The 14,906-nt window shown below is 44.2% G+C and overlaps 1 pseudogene; it reads left to right on the plus strand.

The window, feature by feature from the left end:
- Nucleotides 1-7,564, plus strand: part of LOC122910183 — a 28,455-nt pseudogene extending 20,891 nt beyond the window's left edge.
- Nucleotides 7,565-14,906: the final 7,342 nt, after the last annotated feature.

Here is a 14,906-nt window from a genome sequence, read left to right on the forward strand (position 1 = left end):
AAAGAGCTCCAGACAAAACCCTGAGGAGGAAAAGCCACCCAAGAAAAATGAGGAGGAATGGCCGAAAGACTGCGGCACAGCAGAGACCGAGACAGGAATGAATCAAGAAGGACAGAATTCAAAGATGCTGAGAAGGTGCCAAGATGAAGACAGAAAAGGGCCCGCTAGGCTTGGCCTCAGGAAGTTCAAGACAATGTCCAGTTTCATGGACCTGGTAAACCCAGAAATCCACCTGCAGGCAGCTGAAGGAGGAATAGGACACCAGGAAGAGGAAACAGCAAACGCAGAGGACTCATAGTATGTTTGCAGTAAAAGAGAGAATTGGAATAGGGTGGAAGCTGGAGGAGTACGTGGCCGGAGGCAGGCTGTTTGTTTTGAAGAAGCGTGAAAGCCAGAGCTCATTTGTATGCTGCCGTGAGCAAGCCAGTAAAGAGAGAAAGTGATGCAGGAGAGAGAAGTTCAAGGTGAAAAGGGGCTGGACCCTAAAGCATTCACAGAGATGTCAGCTTTCAAAAGAGCGCAGCGGGAACACTCCTTCCAGGTGAACACAGTAAAACAAGGTGGGTGGGTCACGAAGCCCGTGGGTTTGACGGATGGGTCATGAATGACATCATGGAGACTTCCAAAGGCTTTTTTTAAAACAGCCTTACTCTTGGTGTTCCAAGAGGTCATGACTATATAAACTAGGATCACAAAACACAGAAATAGAATTGTTTTTTCCATCGCTAAAAGACTTCTAAGGTCAAATAATCCAGAGCCTGCCTTGCTCACAAAAGAGGTCCAAAGGAGTCGACTTGTTAGGGGACACACAGCTTCTTAGTAACATGGAAGAGAACAGAAACCAGGTTATTTGAATTTTCATCTTTTTGTAAAACAAGCTGTTCCACTCTGTCTTGTACTCTCATAGAATGAAAAGTTAACTCAATACATAGCAAACAGTTAACATACCAACTTATGTTCCAGATTTTTCCCACCTTCCTGCTATATAGATTATCTGGAATTAACCTTGGCACATAAATGCTCCAAACGATGCAGCTGTGAAGGCTTAGGAGGGGACACCAAAACAGGCAACCTGCAGAAGGTCTCCATTAGGTCTCCAATGCTACCATCTCAATAAGGGGTATTTGGATGTTTATGGAGTTATCCAGAATGAAATACTACCATGGCAGATTTCCCCCCAGACAGCCTCTCCACATACTTCTTAATCACAGTACTGAAAATGTTTGGCTTGAGGAAGAAAATGGGTTGGAAATGCAAGCCATGACCTGAGGCAAAGCTTACCACCAGAAAAAGAAAATGGCCTCTTGATCTTTTCAAACTGGGGGACATTTTTCCCACCAGTAACAGAGCAAACCAGCAAGCTGAGCAGCTCAAGCTAAAGTGAGGGTTGAATAGATCCTTAGCTCAACTCACTGATGGTTACTAGAAGGGAGGTGAGTGGGGGGATGGGTAAAGGAGGTGATGGAGATTAAGGGTTATACTTGTCATGATGAGCACCAGGTGGTGTATGGAAGCGCTGAATCACTCTATTGTACACCTGAAACTCATATTACACTGTATGTTAACTGGAATTTAAATAAAAACTTTCTTTAAAAAAGTGAGGGGTTGACACTTTCTATTCTCGGTTTTTTGCAGAGCACCTGGTATACAGAAAAGCTCAAAAAATATTTGGCATTATGCTGAGTGACAAAAGCCAATCTCTGAAGTTTATAGGCAGTATGGTTTCATTTATAGAACATGCTCAAAAATGACAGAATTATGGAGATGGAGAGATTAATAGCAGCCTAGGCTTAGGGATGGGTGTGGGGAGAGAAGGCAATATGAAAGTATAGCCCAAGGGAGTTCTTATGCAGTGAGGGAAGCATCCTGTCTCTTCACTGTGCTAGTGATTACCTAAACCTAGACATATGATAACATGGCATAAGCCAGAGAGACAGACAAACAGAGACAGATCTGCAGAGACAGACAGCAAGCATTTAACAAAACTGGTGCATCTGAATAAAAATTATACAGTGTCCCTTTTCTGGGTTTTAATGTACTGCAGTTACAGAAGATGTTACCATCAGGGAAAGAAGACTGAAGAGTACACAGGTCTTTACCATACTTTTTTTTTTTTTCAAGCTTCCTACATGCCTACAACTATTTAATGATGAGGAGTTTTACAGAATAACCGAGTTGCATCTTCTGTGACAGGTATTTTGATGCTCCCCATTGAACACTGGAGAAAATGGAGTCTCAGGTGTTGCATAGTGGTTTAATAGATGAACCTCTGGAGCCAAAGTACTAGATACCAGCTCCACAACCACTTGCCAGCCTTTTAACTAAAAAAAGAAGGGCATCCAGCCATTTGCAAACACATGGATACCCCTTGAGAGTATCCTGCTAGATAAGGTAAGTCTGATAGATAAAGACACGTACTGGATCAAATCACTTCTATGTGAATTCTTAAAAGGTCAGATTTGTAAAAACAAAGTAAAATGGTGATTTTACTGGTGATTGGTGATTTTAATGGTGATTTTACCAGGGTCTGGGGGTAGGAAGGATAAAACAGACATTGTTTAAGAATACTAACTTGCAAGGCATGTGGGTGTCTCAGTCGGTTGAGCATCTGATTCTGGATTTCGGCTCAGGTTGGGATCTCAGGGTCCTGAGATCGAGCCCCACAGTGTGCTCTGCACTCAGCACGGCATCTCTCCCTCTCTCCGGCTGCCCCTTCCCCTGCTCCCTTGCTCTCACTCACTCTCTCAAATCAATCAACCAACCATCAAAAAATGTATGTATTATATATGAATGTACATACAAATAAGAATACTAATCTGCAACGAGTAGCAATAAGTCCTAGAGATCAGATGCACAGTATAGTCAATATAGACAACAAAACTGATTTGTAAGCCAACTTTCTAAGAGCCTAAAACTTAATTATTTAACCACTTGTGGAATGGAATAGAGTGTTAATTATTGCTACAATGGCCAATATATTACAATATACAACTGTATCAAATTAAGATGTCAACCTTCAAATTATACAATGTTATATATCAAATATACTTCATCAAAAGGAAAAAGAACTTTGCACAACTGACATTTTTTGTGATTCAGGCTCCTTCCTACAAAATGAAGACAGGACATATTTAGCTCAAGCCACAAGGCCTAGGATATCAATTCATCAGTAAATGTTAGAGGTTATGATTATTATTAAAAGTCACCCAGAATAGAAAAGGAGCAGAAATTCAAAAGTTGGTTTGATTCCTAAGCTTTGTTCTTAATTACCATACTGCCTCCTTTCTGAATGGCAAATGAAAACATGGATGAACACAGTTCCCTGATTCCATCCCTCTGCCCCATACACATAGGCCTACTTCCCTTCTGCAAGTCTATACATCCCCTCCACACTAGCTTCCTAGAGTTACTGTAACAAAGTGGCACAAACAAACTGGTTGACTTAAACCAACAGAAATTCATTCTTTCCCAGTTATAAAGTCTACAAGTCTGAAAACAGGGTATTGGCAGGGCCATTCTCCCTCCAGGACCCAGAGGGTAAAGTCCTTCCTTGACTCTCCCAAGCTCCCTCCCTTCCTTGCCTCATCAGTCCTTGGCCTTCCTTGGCCTGCAGCTACACGCCTCCAGTCTCCACTTCCTTCACTCCCACGTGGTCATCTCCTTATGGACACAAAGGATATTGGACCAAGGCCCACCTTAGTTCCAGTGTGACCTCAACTTTCATCTCTATTATGCCTGTAAAGACCCTTTTTCCAAATAAAGTCACTCTCACGGGTACTAGGAGTTAGGGCTTCAACTTACCTTTTTAGGGGACACAATTTAACATGGAAGAACCTCCCAGATGGTTTCCAAAGCTATCCCAGACCCCGTGTGCCCTTGTCCCCTTTCTTTTTGCACAGACACCTCCCGTGCTCCGTCCTCCTCCATTCAACACAAGCTTTTTGCAGTCCACTATTTATTAAAACATGGAGAGAGTCCACAGGCATTTTCAGCACAGATGGGCATTTCTCTTCAAGAGCAAGTTCAACTTTTTAGCACAAAATCCACAAGCACAGGGGGCACTGTGCCCTGTTTTTATTTCAAGCTGCTTAAGTGATCATTTATGGCAGGACATAAAAATTATCACTGTTTTGAAACAGACACTAGGCTGGTATTCTAGGTAATGATACCTCTGGGCCAAGTCATTATTTTTCACAAGCTTTAATTATCAGAATGGGCACACTATTATTTATTAAATCCTCTGCATTCCGTAGACAGTATCTGAATAGGATGAACACCATCTCTTTTCCCAGCTGTGCTCAGTTTAAACAGATTCTTCTCACTTTCTCTCAGTGCTGACCAAGTAATGAGATCAAGAACAAGATCTGGAACAACATGTATACACACAGGACACTGCATCCTAGTGCCTGTGGCCAAGTATGCGTGCCTCAGAATGAGAGCATCCAGATTCCAATCCTGGTTCTGCTTCTATCAGCTGTGAGATTTGGGGCACGCAGCCCCCTCCTCCTGAGTTTCTGGTTTCATGGATATGGCAAGATCTCCTGGGGTTTGTCCACAGCCGAAGTGGCATCAGAACCGATGTTCATGTTTTATTCCTCAAGTTCAGAAACTTTTAAAGAAAGAAATGAGATGTGTCCTCAAAGAGCCGGCTCATTTCCCTTTTCCAAGATCTATAAACAAGCATTCCTTGCCCAATCTCTCCAATTCAGAAACCAACTCAGCTCCTCCCCTCCAAGTGGCAGAGGGCAGCTTCTCCAGAGAGGAAAAAAAAAGTCATGTTTCCTTAACCTGCTACAATTTACCAAGCACTTTCAACTCTTGAGAGGGTCACAGTCATCTGAGAGGGTGACATTATTGTTACTCCCTTCACGTACTTATAGGAGTCCACAGTTTAAGTGTTTATGGGAGGGAGGCTGTGTGTAGAATGATTCCAAGCATAGCCTCTGGCATGATTTTGTTTGGGTTCAAATCCCAGCCTGCTATTTAACCTCTTAGTGACTCAGCTGCCTAATCTGTATTTTTTTTTTAAGATTTTATTTATTTATTTGACAGAGAGAAATCACAAGTAGGCAGAGAGGCAGGCAGAGAGAGAGAGAGGGAAGCAGGCTCCCTGCTGAGCAGAGAGCCCGATGCGGGACTCGATCCCAGGACTCTGAGATCATGACCTGAGCCGAAGGCAGCGGCTTAACCCACTGAGCCACCCAGGCGCCCCCCTAATCTGTATTAGGGGAATAATATTAGTACCAACTCCATCTTATAAAATGGGGATCTTACCAACCTCATGGGGTTATGATGAGGACTAAAGGAGGTAATATGTGGAAAGTGATTCGATAATTACCTGACTAATAATCACTGCTGTGAGTTAATTCATAATAACTGCTATGTAAGTGTCTGTTAAACAAATGAACAAAAACATGGTACGCTCTCAATAAATATTAGCCCGTAATGCCTATTACTGGCCATCTCAGTGATTAGCAAATTATGGCCCACAGGACAAATCTGGTTCTCTACCTATCTAAATAAAGTTTTATTGGAACACATCCATGTCCATTCATTCACATATCCTATAAGGCTACTTTCCAGCTCTAGGAGCAGAGTCAAATGGCTGTCACAGATACCCCATGCCCCACAAAGCCTCAACTATTCACTGTCTGGCCCTTTAAGATGTTTGCTGAGCTCTGGTCTCTCATCTCTTTCAGGACAAGATTGGGCTTTGTTTGTTTGTTTGTTTGTTTTTTAATATATATATAATTTTTTATTTTTTATTAACATATAATGTATTATTAGTCCCAGGGGTACAGGTCTGTGATTCGTCAGGTTTTCACACTTTACAGCACTCACCATAGCACATACCCTCCCCAATGTCCATAACCCCACCACCCTCTCCCAAATCCCCTCTCCCCAGCAACCCTCAGTTTGTTTTGTGAGATTAAGAGTCACTTATGGTTTGTCTCCCTCCCAATCCCATCTTGTTTCATTTATTCCTTTCCTTCCCCCCCACCCCCCCCACGTTGCCTCTCAACTTCCTCATACCAGAGAAATCATATGATAATTGTCTGTCTCTAATTGACTTATTTCACTAAGCATAATACTCTCTAGTTCCATCCACGTCGTCACAAATGGCAAGATTTCATTTCTTTTGATGGCTGCATAGTATTCCATTATGTATATATACTCCACCTCTTCTTTATCCATTCATCTGTTGATGGACATCTAGGTTCTTTCCATGGTTTGGCTATTGTGGACATTGCTGCTATAAACATTTGGGGGCATGTGCCCCTTCAGATCACTATATTTGTATCTTTAGGGTAAATACCCAGTACTGCAATTGCTGGGTCATAGGGTAGCTCTATTTTCAACTTTGTGAGGAACCTCCATGCTGTTTTCCAGAGTGGTTGCACCAGCTTGCATTCCCACCAACAGTGTAGGAGGGTTCCCCTTTCTCTGCATCTTCGTCCGCATCTGTCGTTTCCTGACTTGTTAATTTTAGCCATTCTGACTGGTATGAGGTGGTATCTCACTGTGGTTTTGATTTGTATTTGATTGGGCTTTGTTTTATTCATCATTTTATTCCCAACATCTAGCACAGTTTCTAGCATAAAGCAGATGTTCTGTATTTTTGTCAACAATGAAGAAATAACTGAAGCCCTATGTTACACTTCAGGACATAAGGAATAGTAACTGCCATTACTAAGCACTTGCCACGCATTGGCCACCACACCGAGTGCTTTGTCTTGTGAAGCCATTTTACCCTCACATCAAATCTTGGACCCAGGTACCATTATCATCTCAGATTGGGTCAGGAGGAAACTCAAGCTGAGAAGGTGGAGAAGCGCACGGAGACTCAGCTGATCAGGGACCCTGCAGAAGCACCAACACTGGTTTTCTTACTCAAAATCCCATGTTCACATGTTACCTGTCCAGGCATGATCCACTGGAAAAAAAACAAGTCCTTGATTTCCCTGTGGCTCTATGTTTCAAACTGTATTTGGTATCCCTTCAACAAAAACCCTTGTGTTCCCTGATACAAGTATCCAGGATCAACGACCATATAAAAGTCCGCCCAATTTACCTTAAAGCTCCAGGGTTTACATGAGCCCCCACCTCACCAACCCTGCCAGTTGCAAAGTAACAAGACTCATCTCACCAGCATTTGTCTTCTCAACGACAAGATGCAAATCCAGAAATGACTGTTCCAGTGGGCCAGATCAGTTGGATTTTTCAACTCGTGAGCTGCACCAGACCTCTAGCAATGGTTTTTGTGTTGGGGCAAACGAACAGTGTGAATGTCTGACATCTTAGAAATCAAACCAGAAATTTATTCTGATGAGTAATTTGAGGTCTATTTTATGTTTTACATGTATGTTTAGCCCAAGTCTTGCCTGAAGACAGATTTGCGACCTGTACTGGACCTATTTCATGCTTCTCCCTAGATTTGCTCATCCTCACCACCCTCCTCAGAGCCCAGCCCCATGCTTCATGCACGATGCAGCCTGCTGCTCCTCGCATCTCTTCCCCTCGCAATGCCAGGTGTCTCAGCCTCCCCCAGATGGAAACAGGCTAAATTCTGGAGACACCCTTACAAGATAATCACCAAGGACAACCCTCTAGCCAGCATTCAACTGTAATGTGGTTAGCTTGTTACTGTAGCATAATCCAGCATTAGCCTGACTAAATCCATTGTCATTTCTCTTTCCACTCTGGCAGGAGTTTGAGACTCCCTCAGCCCTCCACTATCCCCATGAGGCAAACCAGAACATGCTGCGCCATGGTGAGTAACCATGCTCTAAGATATTAGAGGGGTGGGTGGGAACAGCCCCATAATGTCTCGGGAATAAGGAATTTATCTTGTTTAGTGGCAAGCTCACCCCTTAAATTAGGTTGAGTTTCCCCAGAAGCACACCTGAGGCAAGGATTCAACTGCATGAGCTCATTTGGGAAGCACTGTCATGGGGTGGATACATGAGATGGGGACAAGGAACAACACCAATTAAAGCTGTGTTCGAAGCAAGTTACCACTGTGGGCACTGGGAGCTCAGTTTCCTTGGAGAGCTCTGGGAGACAGGGTGAAATATGCTTCAGACTTTTCCAGCCAAGAAGCAGGGGACCCAGGGCACCAGAGTGGCTCAGTCGGTTAGGTGTCTGCATCAGCTCAGGTCATGATCCCAGGGTCCTGGATCAAGTCCCACTTTGGGCTCCCTGCTCAGCGGGGAGCCTGCTTCACCACCTGCCTCTCCATCCTGCTCATGCATTCAGTCTCTCCCCCCACTTACAAAAATAAATTTAAAAATCAAAAAAAAAAAAAAAAAAAAGAGGGAGTACCTGTAGCTCTTATTCACCAGCTCTCTCCAACTGCCTTTAGTCGAAGAATGCTCTGGGATATCCCTCCAGCATTGTCAGCTCACCGTGCCCCCGCCCAACACACACACACACACACACACAGACACCAGACTCAACAACAAAAAAGTCCTTCAGGCAGAGGTACAGGTGTGCATAGGTAGCCACATGGATCCTGTTAGAACTGGGAACCAAGAGTGTGTGTATGAGGCACACACCACATCAACCACACCCTCTAAATCCAAATTAACACCAAACTCAGACTCACACTAACAAGTATGTTCTCCCCCAGGCAGGACATACTGTGTCCCTTTGTTCCAAATGACCTCAACAACTCAAATTCCCTGTCACAAATATATGAAGTCGTGAAAAGGTAATTAACTCCTATCTAATGTCTACCCATCGATGTGGTGACGCTCACCTCACTTCTCAGCCTGAGACATTCGTGGTGGGTTGAAAAGCCCAGGCTACTGGCTACTCCACAAGTGTTTCCTAACTAAACCCTTTTGGTCCAGATTTCTTGGCATAATGTGGCCTTCAGCAGAGCTGAGGCGTCCTGAGGAAAAGCTATTCCTGGGAAGCAGCATGAATGTAATCAACAGCACTCCATTTTCTGTTCTGAGAGTCCTCTCTCAACATGTCCCCATTTCTGTAATGAACTGCCTAATCTTGGACATTTTCCCCATGGAGAAGTGAATAAGTCTGTCACCATTATTGTAGGGGCGTCTCAATCCCATTAAAATGACCCCATTGCTGCTGTTCATTCACAGGCCACTGCAATTATTTGCTGAGGCCCTGTGGGTTGAAAAGGCCAACTGAGATCACCTTACCTTTCTTTCCTACGCCTGAGGAAACTAAGGAAGGTTCTGGAGAAGTGTAGGAGTCAAAGTTCTTTTAGCACTGATACTGGGTTGGCTGAGGGAGGGGCTAAGAGTTAGATGGAAATTTCAGCACCAACTTTAGTTTTAATGAGACAACTATTTGAACTCCACTAACTCCTCCAGCTCAGCGAGTCAGCAATGAATGCATAGAAGTGTCATTTTTTTCCCCACAATGTGGATATCCAAGGTGACATTGAGATGGCTCCTGTATTTTTTAACTAGGTAATTAAAACAACAACAAAAAAAAAATCGATTATTTGTGAGTGTAGGAGCATGTCTTATGAAGTACCAGTGCTGAGAATTACCATCAATTCACAGATGCTGGACCAGCCCATATTGGAGAGCCATACGGATGACATTACTAAAACAGGCACTAATATAGAGTTTAATTTTAGATAAAATTGTCTCCTGGTTTTATTAAAAGGGGGGGTTAATGATCTAATTATTTGGAAATAGGTCAGTTAATTTAATCCTGCTGCATGCAGAAAGGAAGAGTCAAGGGAAGAGGACATGATTAATAAACCCCTACCAGGCAGAGAAGGCAGCCAAGTGTCCAAGCCATGTGAGTTATGTTTCCTTGACAGCTTTGGATTATTATGAAAACAATTGCCAAGACATAAACTAATATTCAGAAGCAGTTGCCAGATAATATTTTGTCTTTCCAATGGGTAGAGTATCCCATGAAAAGCCCTCTTGACAGAGCCACTCTCTTCCAGGGCTGATTTACAGAGCATCATTCCCAGGAAAAAGCAGTTAAGTTTAATTTATAGTAACCCAGGGCTAACCAAGGAAGTGGAGTCAGCAGATAGCTGGCATGAGAGTGAAAGATGAGTTCAGCTCTGCATGTAAATCTTTCTCTATTTTATTAACTATCAGACATCAAAGACAACCAGCTTCCCAGCTACTTATTAGTACTTTGCCCCTCTATCAAAATGACATTAGCCATCCAAATCTTAGATGATACAGTGTACCCTGTCCTTGCTGAAAGGGACTTGAGACATCATCCAGCACAACTCTTCGGGAAAAGCGAGAGTCACGATGATCAAGTTGCCACCTGAGATCAAATCAGCTAGTATGTAACTAAGGAGAACTAGAACTCTAAGACCCTACCTTTGGCGTTAGGCTCTTTCCACCACTTCCTCTGGCAAAGAGTTCTGGATTTCTTTTTGCTACTGTTACTAACCACTCCAGACTGGATAAACTGTAACAACTGCTTAGCCAGATCTCCAGCCATGGGTCAATTAGGTACATTCAGAAGCTTCCTTAATAATGCACAGATCACCGGGGAGTTATGGGCACACTGAAGAAGTAACTGACTAAGCAAAGTCCTTGTGAAATAAACATCCATTGAGCTTTTTCTCATCACAGTGATAAGATATGAAGCTACCAAGAGAGAGTCTGGCCGTCCTCCAGGAGAAAATAAGTAGTTTCAGACTTCACCTGTTTGAGAACAGAGACAGGGCCCAAACGATCTCCAAACACCTCCCTTGATTCTAAGATTCCTATAAATGCAATTTATAGATTTCAAGGTTGAATCATAGTAGTATTCCTGTATTATAACCTCAAAAATGTCACCGTCTGTCTAGCTCTTCCCTGGATACAAAGCATGTTCACTTATATAAACTCATTATCTTCTAATAACACTTAGAGGTGAGAAAGGCAGAAATAATAGGTTTTGAACAATCCTGGGAGAGTAAAAAGCATAAAGGTAAAGAATAACAAGACAGAGACCTGCCTTCAAGCGTCAGTCCTGTTCCTCACTACCAGTGACCTGACGAACTTCTCTGAGCCTTGGTTTCTTTATTAAGTAAGGGAACAATCACTGTAGCCAAGATGTGATCAGAATGTCTCATTAACGAAGCGGTCCAAGTCCCCTCAGCTCTATTCCAGAGTGGTTTCTATCTCACCACTCAGCCTCTATATTATCTTTCCCCACCTGCCCCTGGTATCAATCAGGTCTTTCATTTTCTATATTTGAATGTTGATAGCTGGGGTCTTGCTGACCCTTGAGAGGCTCCCCCTCTCAGAGCTAGCCAGTTCCAAAAGATAGTGAACAACTCACCCAAAAGTGTACTTTTCAAACACAAACCAATCCAGAGCCCACACACCCCATAAGCCCCTTCACAGGACTCTCCAGACCACTAGCCACCTGTCCTAATTGACCCAAGGCCAGGTGCCAGAAGACTGGAACATCCCCTATGCCCCAGAGCCCACGAAATGATTCAAATTAGCCAAGCCTCTATCTGCCCGCCCTGCCTTTCCTGATCTTTCTCTCAGAAACCACAATAAAGACTCTTGCCACAGTCTCATCCTTTCCTTCTGCCCCTGACTGACTCCAATATTTCCTCTGTGCCTCCCTTCCCCTGTGGCAGGACACACCCTCTCCCCTTGGGAACTATCAATGACTATTTTTCCAGTGACTATCATCTCCCTGTCTTTTAGTCTCCCTATACCTCAACTTTCCAATAGTACACTGTGTTTCAGGTACCCCCACCACCCTTTACCCACCCCGCCACCAGCACAAGAGGTCACACAGTAGATGTTCAGTAAATGCCTGTCACAGTAAATTTTATGTACCACCTAGGTCAGGCCTTAGGGCCTAGATATTTGGTCAAACATTATTCTGGATGTTCCTGTGAAGGTATTTTGCGATGAGGTTAACATTTAAATCTTTGCGTTAAAGCAGTTTCCCATTAGTGGAGGGCCCTAAAAGAAAAAAGACTGACCTTCCCAGAGGAAGAAGACTGCCATTAAAGCACCTTTAGATTCAAACCACAACTTTTCCCTAGCTCCCCAGCCTGTTGGGACTCCCCTGTGGTTACTGGACTTGTCAGCCTCTATAATCACATGACCCAATTCCTTAAAATAAAAAAAAATAAAATTTTTAAAAATGAGACACACATACCCTTTGGATTCTGTTTCTCTGGAGAACCCAACCTAGTGAGGGTGAGATTAAATGTACAAACCACATCTTCTATGAAAAGAATGCTCACAGCAGCCCTCTGGAAAAGGCAGAAACAAGCCCGTGGTTACTTACCAGGCTTTGGCTACATTCTGGTCCACTCATCAGATGCAATACCTGACAGTGGGGGAAAAAAGTGAACTGGAACTACACTCAACATGGACAGGTCTGCAAGCATATTATTGGACAAGGCAGGACTCATCTGTGGTGCCAGAGACAGGACACAACTACCCTAGCAGGAGGGACAGGAGGAGATGGCACTTTGGGAGCACCTCCCACAATGTTCTGTTTCTTGATCTGGGGGTTGGTTACACATATGAACCGATTAGTGAAAAATGCATTAAGCTGCCTGTCGATGATCTATGCCTTTTCCTGTATACACATAATCTTCACTAAAGGACACAACGAATAAATGATTTTTAAAGTCATTCATTACTCCAATCTGCAGCCTCTCTCCAAGATATCACCTGCATTCATACACTGGAAACTCAGCAACATAGAAAGGAAATGTTAAGCTTGAAATTGTCTTACATAACTGAATGTGTTATATGTTCCCTAAACTGAATTTTGGAAAGCATGCTATAGCATCTGCCTCTCATCCCTTGAAACACGGAGAAAGCTCTGGCTTTTGAGCCTTGGAATCACCCAGCAGGGACATCGAGTGCTTTTACTTCCACAGGACACAAAGTCCCACGGAGAACTTGACAAAATAACCCTCCCAGCATCTAGGTTTTTTCAGAATATGGAATTTCCCACTGTAATTATCTCAAGTGTCTCTGGGCAAGCTGAATCAATTAGACATGCAATCTGTACTTCAGGAAGTGGGAGTAATTCCCTGAACTTTAAAAAAAAAAAAAAAAAAAAAAAGGCAGAGCAATCTAGAAAACCATTGTATTGGTCCTGCCGATGACAGGAAATGTCCTTGAATGGGAGGCTTGCAGGCAGGGGGAGTAGTCTGCCCCTCTTTTTTTCATAGACACGTGAGAGGTGTTCTCACTCCCTAAATGTTGTTGGGTTGGTTGGGAAAGGGAAAATGTGGGTAGAGGAAATCCCTGTGTGCCAGCAGCTCTTTCTTCCAGCCCATGTGTCTGGAGCTCATGGATTATGCCCTACTCTGCTGGCCAGGGTCCTCCGGATGCAGTCTACGCTGCCGAAACTGCACACACCACCCCTGCTCCCCACCCTCGTCCAGCCTCTCCCAGCTGCTCCCCAATACCACACTGCGTACCATAGCCAGTTTGCACATGTGACAGTCCCAGGAGTGGCCCAGGCATCCTGACCCGCACACTTTTGGACACACTGGGCTTTGTTAGGAAAACTAAACTCCGACAAACTCCCGCTCACCCCTTCAGACCCAGCTCTCCTTCCAAAGGCTTTCCGTAACCCTCCCTATGCAGTCCATGCGGGACAGCCTCCCTCCTCAGGACATGCACTTCTCAGGGTACTCACCACAACACCTCCCAACCCACGGGTACCTGTCTGCCTGCTCTGCTCGATTCTGAGCTCCTTGCAGACTGAGAATGGCACTTCCTGCTTGGAATCCCCAGAACCTCTCTCTGTCCCTCCCTCTCTGTTTCTGCCCAGCAGGTGGTGTGTTTCTCTGAGCCCACCCGCCCAACGCAAGTCCCTATGTGTGTGTCCTCTTCCTTTTTCCTACCCTCCTCTGCTCAGTCTCTCCCTACCTCCCCATCCTTCTATTCCTCCTGCTCTTCCCACCCTCCATCTGTCTGTCCCTCGGACCCGTTCCCTCTCCCTCTCCCCTCTCACTCCCTCCCCTCTATCTTGATCCACACAACCCTCCCTCTCTTCCTCACCTACCCCCTTTGCACCTTCATATCCCTCTCCATCTGTCAGCACTGGTCTCTCAGAATTAGCCTGCGCATGTCAAGGGACTTAACTATATGGTCATTCTTACAGTTCCATGACCAGAAAGAAAAGAGTCTCATTTGCTCCTGAATTCAGTAGGAAAAAAAAAAAAGTCCCAGGCAAAAATTCGGATTGGTTCAGCGGAGGCCACACGCTTTCCCTTTAGACCAGTTGCTGTGGCTAAAGATGTGATATCCCATACCCAGAATAGGAAGAAAAGTAGAGAAAGCTGCTGAATCAAAATAACATAGGTACTTTTTAGTAATAATACTTTTTAATAATTTTGTCCAGTATTTTAAATCTTTTTAATTTTTTAATTTTTTAAAGATTTTATTTATTTATTTGACAGACAGAGATCACAAATAGGCAGAGAGGCAGGCAGGGGGAGGGGGCGAGCAGACTCCCTGCTGAGCAGAGAGCCAGATGCAGGGCTCAATCCCAGGACCCTGAGATCATGACCTGAGCCAAAGGCAGAGGCTTAACCCCCTGAGCCACCCAGGCATCCCCAGTATTTTAAATCTTAAAATATGTTCACCCACATCTGTACTTCTTACACAAAAGCAAGCATTGCTCACAAACCCATAAACCTGCTGGAGTGCCTGGCCCCTGAGACAAGGTTATGTCAGTCTGGTTCATTCTTCTATCCCCAGCACACAGCCCAGCACCTGGCACATAGCAGGTGCTTATTAAATATCTGAATGAAGAGGGACGCCTGGGTGGCGCAGTTGGTTGGACGACTGCCTTCGGCTCAGGGCGTGATCCTGGAGTCCTGGGATCGAGTCCCACATCAGGCTCCCAGCTCCATGGGGAGTCTGCTTGGCTCTCTGACTTTCTTCTCTCTCACTGTCTCTCTCTCTCTC

This window comes from Neovison vison, chromosome 6 (genome assembly GCF_020171115.1).
Source record: "Neovison vison isolate M4711 chromosome 6, ASM_NN_V1, whole genome shotgun sequence".
In the NCBI taxonomy this organism is placed as follows: domain Eukaryota; kingdom Metazoa; phylum Chordata; class Mammalia; order Carnivora; family Mustelidae; genus Neogale; species Neogale vison.